The sequence below is a fragment of the Sorex araneus genome, chromosome 4, assembly GCF_027595985.1.
Source record: "Sorex araneus isolate mSorAra2 chromosome 4, mSorAra2.pri, whole genome shotgun sequence".
Taxonomy (NCBI): Eukaryota; Metazoa; Chordata; class Mammalia; order Eulipotyphla; family Soricidae; genus Sorex; species Sorex araneus.
Window position 1 is genome coordinate 115,968,610 of NC_073305.1, and position 12,819 is coordinate 115,981,428.

General features: G+C 45.3%; 1 protein-coding gene across 3 annotated transcripts in view; it reads left to right on the forward strand.

Annotated features, from left to right (window-relative positions):
* The window catches only part of ANKRD6 (ankyrin repeat domain 6), a 197,444-nt gene that overhangs the window by 24,516 nt on the left and 160,109 nt on the right, over window positions 1–12,819 (forward strand). Inside the window, exon 1 of one of the 3 annotated variants that reach the window (XM_055136197.1) lies at window positions 1,725–1,743. The exons of the other annotated variants lie outside the window; for them this stretch is intronic. The gene's annotated coding sequence lies outside the window, so the exon portion shown is untranslated. Of the gene's footprint in view, window positions 1–1,724; window positions 1,744–12,819 lie in introns of those variants that run through there. 3 annotated transcript variants of the gene reach the window in all.

Genomic DNA, 12,819 nt, shown 5'->3' on the forward strand with positions numbered 1-12,819 from the left:
AAGCAGGATTTGTCCTTCCTTTGTCTTAAGAGGGCATCAGAAACACATCTTCTGTTAACTGCTTCCTGCTTTCATCTGGACCTGGGACCCTCCTACCCATGGAGCAATAAAAATCTCTGGTGGAGGGGGCCAAGGGCAGGATCTCCAGATGAGATGAGGGGGTGGGTTCAAGCTCGTACATCACCATCATTCTCATGAGGAATTGTTCTAATCTGGAGGAGACAATTATTTTCCAAATGATTAAAAAGACAAGGGCCAAAAATTAATAGCAGCAGAATTGCAAATAACGGTCCCTGGTGGGGCAAGTAACGTTTGGGAGAGTACGCTTGACTGCGAACTAAACTTGGCTGGTGTTTCTTTCTTTGACCCCCCTGTGGTAGCTGTACAAAGAAGAGGTCTGTTTTTAAATTCTTTTTATATTGATTTCAATTTGTCCCTAATTATGCTGACATAGGGCCAGTCGTTTTTACTGAGGACAGCACAAACTCCTTCTTGTTAAGCCAGGAGGTAGTCCAGAGCCATCTATTACCGACCATTGCCAGTGAATCTAAGAGTGACTGAGCTTTCTGGAGAGCCGTGCCCATCTTGGCACCTTTTCTTATATCTTTTTGGCCTTTTGTGTATCTTCTTTTGAGATGTGTATGTTCAGCTTTTTTTTGTTCATTTTATTTTTTTTATTTTTTATTTTATTTTTTTTTTCTTTTTGGGTCACACCTGGCGATGCACAGGGGTTACTCCTGGCTCTGCACTCAGGAATTACCCCTGGCTGTGCTCAGGGGACCATATGGGATGCTGGGATTTGAACCCGGGTCGATCGCGTGCAAGGCAAACGCCCTACCCGCTGTGCTATCTCTCCAGCCCCTTTTTTGTTCATTTTAAAATTGAGTTATTTGTTTCCTTAGTATTAAGTTGTTTGAGTAGCACATAAATTAGATAATTTGACATTTTCTACCATTCTCTGAATTGTCTTTCTCTCTTTTTTTTTTTTGCTTTTTGGGTCACACCTGGCAATGCACAGGTGTTACTCCTGGCTCATGTACTCAGGAATTACTCCTGACAGTGCTTATGGGATCATATGGGATGTTGGAAATCAAACCCAGATCGACTGCGTGTAAGGCAAACACCCTACCCGCTGTGCTATGGCTCTAGCCCCCTCTAAATTGTCTCTTTGCATTGTTATTTCTTTTGCTATGCGGGCAGTTTTTAGTTTCTTACCATCCCATTATCTGTTTTGGCTTTTGTCTTTAGTTCTTTTGAGGATGTATCAAAAATAAATAAATTTTTTTTTGTTCTGAACAAGTGTCAGAACTCTTAGTTTTCCTTTTAATAGTTTTATAGAGTCAGTTCTAACATTTAAGTATTTTATGTTTATTTTTATTTGGAGGGTAGAGATTTGGGGCACACATAGCAGTGCTCAGGAGGCATCCTATGTGCCAGGGATTAACCAAGTTCAGCAGCATGCAAGGTAAACACCTTAACCCCTGTATTATCTTTCTTTTCTTTTCTTTTTCTTTTTGGGTCATCACAACTGGTGATGCTCAGAGGTTACTCCTGGCTCTACACTCAAGAATCACTCCTGGCAGTGCTGAGAGGACCAAATGGGATGCTGGGAATCCAACCCGAGTTGGCCTCTTGCAAGGCAAACGCCCTACCTGCTGTGCTATTGATCCAGACCCCCCTGTACTATCTTTCCAGCCCCAACATCTTTAATCCATTCCTCAATGTTGTTTGATATGGTGTCAGGTAAGGGTCCAATTTTCTTCATGGGGACAGTTTTCCCAGTACCATTTATTGAAGAAAATATCCCCCCTCTCATATATTTTTGCCACCCCTGCCAAAGGCATTGTCTATGATGTGTGATCTATTTCTGGGCTCTGGTTGATTGGTCTGTATTGCTGTTTTCATGCCGGTAAGATGCTGCTCTGGTTACTGTACTGTTGAGGTAGCTTTTTAATAGGGGGCCACGTATAGTGTTCTGGGGGCCTGGGACTGCTCTTGGTGGTGCTTGCTTTGACAGTGAAGGCCTGAGGGTTCAGTGCTCAGACCCTGCAGTGCTTAGGGGCCACTCGGGTGACAATTGACAGTGCTCTGTGGATGTTAGTAAATAAAGTCTTGTGATACTTTCAGCTCTTAGTTGCTTTGCCTATTTGAGGTGTTTTGGGGGTTTCATATGAAAGGTTTAAGGAACATTTTTTTTTCTTGATAAATATTATTGAAGAAGCTTGTGCTAAGTAATGTCCTTAATTTGTGAGGTTCACTTTTGCACAACTAAGAGACGGTCACGTGTATCTGTAATGTACCATATATGACTGTGTGCTGCAAATCTGTGACTCATCAGTTTGGTACAAGGCTACCGCCTCTCAGTGGCTTGCCTTTAATAAGTCTGAGATAACAGAATAAACAACTCCTCTATGAACTGTAACCGAGGAGAACTAGCACCGGTCTCTGAAGTTAAAAGCTGTCATTGTTCTTTAATGAGATAATTTCATCACGGATGGTGATATTTTATCTAGTACTCTAAATCCTATTTCCACCAGCAGGAACTTCACTTCTTTTTAACCTGATCAAGTGTCCGAATTTTCCAACAACAGATGGCTGAAGCTTGCTGTAGACTGATCAGTAACATTTATTTTTTCCCTCCAAGGTACAGCAAATGTTTTCTTAGTTCCTTGCAATTTGATCATCTGTGCACTCCTACAGAAATCTCGGTGCTCCTGGATGGCTCGGCGTGCTATCTACAAGCACTTACATCTGTCAGGCTTTTGTGTGGAGGCCAGAGCAAGAATGTCACATGATACACAGGAAAAGATCTGGTTGCCTATTCATATGTGGCACACCATAGTCCTGTCAAGAGTCTTTTGTACTTTAATAACCTTTCCAAGCACTGAACACTGCTTCCATCTAGAACTACTTGACAACTTCCTTAGGGGAATATTGCTTTTTTCTACTTGTATATGAAGTAGAAATATTTTTATTATATACTGGAGAGCTCAATTTTAGTGTTTCTGCACAGACCTTTGAGGGGTTATTTGTATGGAACCTACCTTGGTTCTCAGAGCTGAAAAGAAATTCTTAGGGCTGGAAAGATAGTATGGGGGGTAATGTATGTAACTTGTATGTAACTGACGTGGTTTTGAGCCCCGGCACCATATATGATCCCTTGATCCCTGCCGGGACTAATTCTTGAGAACAGAGCCAGAAGTAAGCCCTGGGCACCGTTGGGGTATTGACCCATATCCCACCACCAAAAAACAAAGAAATAAAAATCCAAACAAAGCACCCCCCACAAAAAACAAACAAGCACTCCCATCCTGATATTTTCTCAGGGAATTGTAGTGGCCTGGGAAAAGGATGGGAAAAATTACCAACTGCTGCATGAGATTTTGATAATATTTTGTTTATGCCTGTGTAGAGTGATAGAACACAATAGTGGTAGAGGAAGAAATAGATGATGTTAAAAATTGTCTGAGTTAGGAGCCGGAGCGGGTACGGTGTTTGCCTTGCATGGCTGACCTTGGCCTCCCATATTTTCCCCCAAGCACGGCCAGGAGTAATTTCTAAGTGCAGAGTCAGGAGTAACCCCTGAGCATCACCAGGTGTGACCCAAAAAGCAAAATGATCATCATCATCATCATCACTTGTCACTTGTATCACTTGTCATCCCGTTGATCTTCGATTTGCTTGAGCGGGCACCAGTAACGTCTCCATTCGTCCCTGCACGTGCTAGTGTAGCCCAATGGTGTCTGCTTGCTCCAGGAACATGAAGAGCCTCAAACCGTTCATTCAGGGTCTGACAAAGATGTCTGACCATCTCGTAGGTGGGCGGCCACACAGTCTTTTGACGTCCCATGGAATCCAGTCCATAGCAGCTCTAGTCCAGCGGTCATCTCTAAATCGCATTATGTGTCTGGTCCATCTGATTTTTGACGCCTTGGCAAATGAGACAGCATCACTGATTTTTGACCATCAACGGAGGTCGGAATTCTGGATTCCTTCTTTCACTTGAGAGAAATGTGGTACTCCTAGCATAGCTCTTTTGATTCCTCTTTGGGATACCCGAATAGCGTTCTCATCCTGTTTTGGTAGGGCCCAGGTCTCTGAGGCATATGTTAGTGCAGGAAGAACGATGGAGTCGAAAAAATGTGCCCGGAGCTGAAGGTTCTTTGTCCTCTTCATCCTCTTCTTCGACATTCTTGAAGGCATTCCACGCTGCTCTCATTTCCTGTGCAGTCCTGGTGCCAAGTCGTTCCTTATGTTGTGTTCTCAACCCAGGTACCCATAGCTGCTGCATTTGGAGATGCTTGTTCCATTGAGAGCAAATGGAAAGTCAGGGACTAGTTCGTTTTCATGAACATTGTCTTGGTGAGATTCAGCTGCAGTCCAACCTTTCTACACTCACTGTTGAAGTCAGTCAGCATTTGTGCCACTTGGCTGATATTCAGTGTTTATTTTTTTCTTTTTTTTGGTCACATCTGGCAATGCTCAGGGTTTACTCCTGGCTTTGCACTCAGGAATTACTCCTGGTGGTGCTTGGGAGACCATATGGGATGCTGGGAATCGAACCAGGGTTGGCTGCATGCAAGGCAAACGCCTTACTCACTATGCTATCACTCCAGCCCCTATTCGGTGTTATTAGAACGATGTCATCATCGAAGTGGAGGTGGTGTAGTTGCCGACCGTCTATCTTCACTCCCATTCCTTCCCATTCCAGTCATCTCATGACATTCTCAAGGGTGACACTGAAGAATTTTGGTGAAATGGTATTACCCTGCTGAACCCCTCTCTTTACGTTGATGATCACTTCCTTGAAGAATGGTGAGATCCTGGTGGTGAATCCATAATACAGCTCACAGAGGATCTTGATGTACTGAGTTTGAACGTCCTGTTTGGCTAGGACTTCAATGACCACTTCAGTCTCAACAGAATCAAAGGTCTTCTTTAAATCAATGAACGTTAGACAGAGCGGCATCTTGAACTCTCGTGAAACTTCAACAAGCTTGGTCACTGTGTGGATATGGTCGATCGTGCTGAATCCTTTTTGGAACCCGGCTTGCTCTCATGGCTGTCCTTTGTCTAGTGTTCTGCCTGTTCTATTCAGGATGACTTGAGTGAACAACTTGTAGATGACAGATAACAGGCAGATTGGGCAATAGTTGCTGATGTCATGGATGTCTCCCTTCTTGTACAACAGAATGGTCCTGCTGGTTTTCCACTGGAACAGAACCTTACATTCGGACAGGCAGCGTGTGAAGAGCCAAGCCAGTGTATTGACTAGTACTGGCGGCAGATTCTTCAGGTGTTCAGGTTTGACCTTGTCTGGACCGGGTGCTGTACGGGTCTTTACTGACGAAATATGTTGGATTTCAGAAGTGAGGACGTTGGGAACTGTAAAAAACTAAAGCTCGCCGAGAGGCGAGTGCACTCTCGGGCTCTCCAGGCGGCTCTGTCTCACCGCCCACGTTCAGTGCTCTGGAACCTGTGTATGGGCTGGATCGGGACGGCCGGTGGTTAAGGACAGGCGAAGGAAGAACGAGGACCAAGCTGGTTGCTGATTAGTTACCGTTTATTCAATCTTCCATCTTTCTCATCTCCCACACTCCCAGCTCCGGCCTCTCTCTGGATCTACTGCCGCTTCTTTCTCGCTTCTTTCTCGCTTCTCTCATCTCTCCTCCTACTTGTCTCTCCCACCTAGCCCTCTAACCCAGCCAGGTAGCAAAATCAACATAAGAAAGCCCTTCCTGAGGGCAGGGCATTCCAAAGCCCTTCCTCCCTCTTAAGGTTTTTTTCTTTTCCCTAGTCCAGGAACTTATTAACATCTTAATACTAGTTATTTTTGTATGGACACAGCAAGGGATACATTGAGGCTTGCAAGGCAGCTCTCCTGGCAACATCTTGCCACAGGCTCAGACCACAGCACTCAGGCCAGATTAATCATTCCTCACCCTAGCAGGGTCTGAATCTAGTTATCACTGTTTGGATCATGACAACATTTGTCCATGATCAAGCTCCCAACCTACAGTCAAGCATCAGGCACTTTGGCCAGGCCCATCTCGATGCCAGGGTAGCACACAACTCACCACTTGCCCTGGGTCCTTCTCGTCCCACGTCGTCGGGACCCTGCTTTGGGGATGCTAGGAAGTAAGGGCAGCTGAGGCTTAGGTCTAGAGAACAGATGCCCTGGAGGAAAATATCATGTAGAGTCAAATGACTCCCAGGTTACAAAAGCACATTTGTTAAGTCTTCCTGTGTCCATACAAAAGGACTTGCTCTGAATAAACTATGCAAAGGACTCAAGGAGAAGAGAAAAACATTATTTACAAGTCAACAGAACACTAAGAAAGGAGCTACAAATAAACACAGAGGAATGGGAGCACTGTGACGGGAGTAACCCAATAAACCTAAACTACCTGAGGCTATGTTATCCTACAGGGAACGACATATGGTATGTGGGCAGGTGGACGTGGCTATCGAAGAGATCCGAGTAGAAGTCATGAATAATCCTCTCCATTGCCCTTCTGGAAGATGTGATAGATCCATCGGGATGTCGGAGGGCAGTCATCTTGGTCTTGTAGTTGGCGGACAGGCAAGCGTTGCGAATACTTTTCCTGGCTTCTGCCGCATTGGCCAACACTGCTGCTCTTCTCTCTTTGAGGTCTTCCTTTATCGCTTCTCTGCACAGCTCTGTGAGCTCAGACGTTAGCCTGTGATCACAATCACAATTATTATTAATAATAATGATTTTTTAAATGGTCTGAATTAAAATTTCAGGACTGGATCCATGGGACTATGGGCAGGGCCTTGCATTGCACGTAGCTGCCCTGGGGTCAATCCTGGCATTGCATATAGTTCTCTAAGTCCCTACAGGAACTTAGATCCATGAGCCAGGGACTGGATCCCTGAGCTCAGAGCCAGGAGTAAGCTCTAACATCACCAGATGGGGCTTTAAAAAACAACCAAAAAAATCTTTTTTAACCCAAGGAGACAACCTGTTGAGGCCAGAGATGTACCTCAGAAGGCAGAACACATGGTCTCTGGTCAGTTTCCTGCACCTCAAGCCTCCTGCTGCTCCTGCTGCCTCTTCCTCAGTTGGGTGTGGTCTCTACAACCATGAACAAATGGAGTGCGTTGGGTGAGAAAGGAGATAACTCCACTTTCACACCTGCCTCCCAGATTGCACTGCAAGCCCCAGTCCTCAAAGATCCCTTGTCTTTTGGGGTTGGAGCTGTTGGAGAGATAGCACATCGGGGTAGGGCATTTGCTTTGCATGAGGCTGACCCAGATTCGATTCCCAGCATCCCATATGTTCCCCCAGCACCGCCAGGAGTAATTCCTGAGTGCAGAGCCAGGAGTAACCCCTGTGGATTGCCGGGTGTGACCCTCCTCCACCCCCCAAAAAAAATCCCTTGTCTTTTTTTGTTTGTTTATTTGTTTTGGGGCCATACCTGTCTCTGCGCTCAGGAATCACTCCTGACAGGGCTTGGGGGACCGTATGGGATGCTGGGGATTGAACTCGGGTTGGCCATAGGCAAGGCAAGTGCCCTACTCATTGTACTATCGCTCTGGCTCCAGAAATTGTTCTATATTGTTGGTGCTTTAGATGGCTTCCAGTTTTTCACTTTTACATTTAGTGTTTCAATAAACATTTTGATGTGTATTAATCTTGTGCTTAGTGTCACTTTTCTTGATGAGAAATAGAATTTATGAATTTGAAAGTATTTATGCTTTATGCTTTTGATGTCTATTGCCAAATTTCTCTCTAGGAATTTCTTTTATTATTTAATATTTGATATTCAATTTGACAAAGAAGATCTTATATCTTTATTGTTTTGTTATTTAAGCATAAAGTAATCTTGAATGCACCTTTTAGTTCTTGTGTTTCTTTTTTTTGTTGTTTTATTTGGGGGGACACGAGGTGGACCATACCCTGCAGTGCTCAAGGGCCTCACCTGGCTTTGTGCTCAAGGACCACTCCTGGTTCTATGGGAGGGGCCACACCTGGTAGTGCTCAGGAAACCACATGCGGTGCCAGGTTTGAACCATTGTGGCCACAGTTACATGCAAAGCAAGTGCCTATCTCTGTACTATTTCTCCTACCCACCTATGAATTTCTTGTGCACATTTAAAAAAATATTCACCTTGAAAACTGTCTATTAGTGAGAGACCTGATACAGAAAGACTCTTGGTTAACTTAAGATTCTTTTGCCCCAAGGAGGAAAGTTTCAGCAACTGTGGACCTGGTAGACCTGGCGCTTCCCACCAGTGGCTCACACTTGACTGGGGTTTAATGAACACAAGTGTGCGATGCTGGCGTCAATGTGTTATTGAACCTAAGAAATCGGAGGCATAACATGAAATAGGATTCATAATACCTAATCAGAATGAATGAAGTACATTCCACCCACAAACATAGGCTGTCAATCAAACTCTGCAAACCATAAATAACTCACCAACAAGTATTGGGTGTTCTGGTTCTTCCAAAGGAGAACAAAAGAGTCTCCTATTGTGTCTATAAATATATTTTGCAGTTATGTTACAAATATCGATTGACTTACATTAGAGATCTCTGTTAGATCTCTATGGGTGATGTTTGTGGGTGGAATGTACTTCATTCATTCTGATTAGGTATTATGAATCCTATTTCATGTTATGCCTCTGATTTCTTCAAGCCCTTAACTTTTCTTTTTATGGGATTTTTTTTTAATTGAATCACTATGAGATCCAGTTACAAAACTTTCATGTTTGATTTTCAGTCATAGTCCCTGCTCTGTGCTGGGGAATGAAGGGGAACCGTGGGGTGATGGGGGCAGGGATTCGAAGTCTCCCGAGCCAGCAGGCATCTGCCGGGCTTCTGGCGCCCTCTCTGGCCTTGGTCCACCTTCCCGAGGGTGTCTGATGACAGAATGCGTGACACCAGAACCTGTTGAGATCAAAGGGAGCAACCAGGAGAGAGTTCATTTTGCTGGTCTTGAGAATGGGCTGTCTGGGTGTTGAGGGTCCATCAAGATAATTAGGGAGTGGGCCAGAGCTGTAGTACAATGAGTAGGACACTTGCCTTGCATGTGGCAGACCCCAGTTTGATCCTTGGCACCTTCGTGTGATCCCCTGAGTACGGCCAGGAGTAATTCCTGAGAGTAGAGTCAAGAGTAAGCCCTGAACACAGCTGGGTGTGGCCCTCAAAAATACTCAAACAAGGGGCTGGAGTGATAGCACAGCGGGTAGGGCGTTTGCCTTGCACGCGGCCAACCCGGGTTCGAATCCCAGCATCCCATATGGTCCCCTGAGCACCGCCAGGGGTAATTCCTGAGTGCAGAGCCAGGAGTAACCCCTGTGCATCGCCAGGTGTGACCCAAAAAGAAAAAAAAATACTCAAACAAAAATGATAATCAGAGAGTATCACTTGCTCCCAGGAGACAATTCCTTTTGGAAATTTTTCACCTGTGCCATCTTGAGCCCCCATCATGAAAATATTGACCTAATAGAACAGGGTCATTTGTTTTCGGCTAATAGTCTAAATAGAAGCTTAATTTCTCTCAATTTTCACTTAAAGTTAATGTCACTTTAACTTGAAACTATTTATGATTTTGTTTTGGTTTTTAATTTGAGGCATATTCCGCAATATTGGAAAGGGGGGCGCTCTGGACTCTGTGCTTGGGGGAACCATGCGGTGTCAGGGATTGAACTAGGTCAGCTGCGTGCAAGGCATGCGCCTTCTCTCTTCAGCCAGTCTGTGGCTCTATGGCACAGTGGGTAGGGCGTTTGCCTTACAAGCGGCCGACCCAGGTTCCATTCCTCTGTCCCTCTCAGAGAGCCCAGCAAGCTACCGAGAGTATACAGCCTGCATGGCAGAGCCTGGCAAGCTATCCATGGCGTATTCAGTATGCCAAAAACAGTAACAACAAGTCTCACAATGGAGACGCTACTAGTGCCTGCTCGAACAAATCGATGAACAATGGGATAACAGTGCTACAGTGCTATTGTCCGTACTGAGGAGATGTAATTTAAGCTGTATTCATGGCCCAATCAGAATTCCAATATTTAGAGTATAAAGAGAATTAATGTGAACTGAGAAATTTGTTCTTTTTGTAAATTGAAGAAAAGCAACAATCCCCAGACAATATCAACATGCACTGATGCAGAGAAACACAAATTATTTAGAAAATTAACCCAAGGAGCATACATACACCCAGAGCCCTGGCCATTTCCTGTCAAAGCAGGGGTCGGGGTGTGGGGGGGGAAGAATAGAGCTGTATCCTTAATCCCATGACTGTTTTAAAATTAAGGGTAGATAAATTGCTTGTGAATATGGGAGCTAAAAGGAAAATCATCTGACTTCAGCCTGAGCTGTCTGTTGGCATCTGTACTGGCTTGCATATGATTGGAACTTGTACAGTTGAATCAGTACCCTTGTTTTGGGTCAATTGCCAAAAATAAAGAAAGACATCAAAGGAATAGATAAACTGGCAGCAAATCGAAGCAGCAGGGGGTTTCCTTTAGTCCTGATTCTCTATCTGTCTCTCATGGCTTTCCTAAATGAACCCATCATCACCTTGCAAGAAAGGGCCACCCTGGATATAAGAGCTGTTGTCACTGGTTACCTTTACTTTTGTACATGAGCACAATTGTTTTTATAGGACAGGTTCCCCAGATGTGGGAATACTCTGTCAAAATGAATGAATGTTGGGGGCCAGAGTGATAGTGCAACTGAATGAACGCTTGCCTTGCAGGTGCCGACCTGGGTTCGATCCCTAGCACTCCATATGGTTCCCCGACCAACACCAGGAGTAATTCCTGAACATTGCTGGGTGTGACCCCCAAACAAAACAAAACAAAATAAAAAAGACTGTTGGGCCAGAGAGATAGTAAAGCAGTCAGGGTTCTGTCCTTGCACGCCACTGACCTAGGTTCAATCTCTGGTACCCCATATAGTCCTCTGAACCCCACCAGGAGTGATTCCTAAAGTGCAGAAACAGAAGTAACCCAGGAGCACTGCTGGGTATGACCCCAAAAGAGTGACTGTCTAGGTTTAGCAAGTGCTGCCAGCTTACCTTCCAGAAAGGTGGTATCTGTGTGCGTGTGACTCACCGTTGTCCAAGTGAGACGGCACTAAGTTGTTACTTGATGCTGTGGGGACACAGATCTGCCTGAAGTCCTGCCAACCACTTTTGATTCAAGTTGAAGTTTGAAGAGTCATATGCTGTTTTAGACAGTGTACAACAATTTACAGATATTTTGAGAAGACTTTTTTTTTTTTTGGTTTTTAGGTCACACCCGTCGATGCACAGGGATTACTCCTGGCTCTTCACTCAGGAATTGCCCCCGGTGGTGCTCAGGGGACCATATGGGATGCTGGGATTAGAACCCGGGTTGGCCGCGTGCAAGGCAAACGCCCTACCCGCTGTGCTATCACTCCAGCCTCAAGACTTTTTTTTTTTTAATGGTTGGGGGAAGGGTTGCGTCACACCCAGCTGTGCTCAGGGCTCACTGCTGGCTCTGTACTCAGGAATCACTTCCTGTGGCGCTTAGGGAACACCATGGGATGCTGGGGATTCAACCTGGGTCAGCTGTGTGCAAGGCAAGTGTTCTACCCACTGTTATTATCTCTCTGGTCCTTGAAAACATTTTAAAAATAAAACATAATTATGTTTAAAGAATCTTATAAAAAAATCATAATTCTATTCTTAGTAGATTTTTTTTGGTAAATTGCCATGTATTTTGCAATGTTATAATAATTAGTGTGTTTTTTTTTTTAACTTTTTGGGTCACACCTGGCAATGCACAGGGGTCACTCCTGGTTCTTCACTCAGGAATTACTCCTGGCGGTGCTCAGGGGACCATATGGGATGCTGGGAATCGAACCCGGGTCGGCCGCATGCAAGGCAAACGCCCTCCCCGCTGTGCTATCGCTCCAGCCCTTAGTGTGGTTTTTTTGTTTTGTTTTATTTTACAACCATACCCAGCAGTACTTAGAGTTCATTCCTGCTCCTGTGCTCAAGGATTACTCCTGGTAGGTCTTGGGACCCTATGGGGTACCGGGGATTGAACCCAAGTTGGCCAAGTGCAAGACAAGCTCCCTACCCATGCTACTATCACTTGAACTTAGGCCTCGAGCACTTACTCCAACACTTTCAGCTCTCGGGTCATGTGTAATGTTTCCTTCCCTCCCTCCATTCCTCCCTCCCTCCCTTCTTTCCTTCCCTCCTTCTTTCCTTCCTTCCACTGGGTCACACCCAGAAGTAGGGACCTTATGGGGTGCCAGGGCTCAAACCCAAGTCAGCCACATGCAAGGCAAGTGCCCCACTTCGCTTTACTATCTCTCCGGCCCATCCATGCAATGTTTTCTAACGTACTCAGTGACGGATTTTGTGGGGTTTATTTTGGCATTGCACAGGTGCTCAGGAAAACTGGGGTCACCTTCTGATGGTTCAATGCCAGGGTCTGATGATGCAATGCTCCGCAGGCCCTGTGGTGCTGGGGAATACTTGGGCCATTTGGTGCTCAGATACCCCTGAGTCAGTGCTCAGGGCCTCCAGGGCCACATCATGCTCCAGGCTTTTGGGGGTAATGGTGCTCGGTGGATCACGATGGTACCAGGAATTAAACCAGGATTGCCTGGATGCAACACAGACATCCTAACCCCCAATTATCTCTCAGTTTCCCTTTTTAAAACATTTGTGTTAGATGGGCCGGAGCAATAGTACAGTAGGAAGGGTATTTGCCTTGCATGTGGCTGACCCAGGTTCAATCCCTGGCATCCCATATGGTCCCCCGAGCACCACTAGGAGTAATTCCTGAGTGCAGGACAGGGGTAAATCCTGAGCA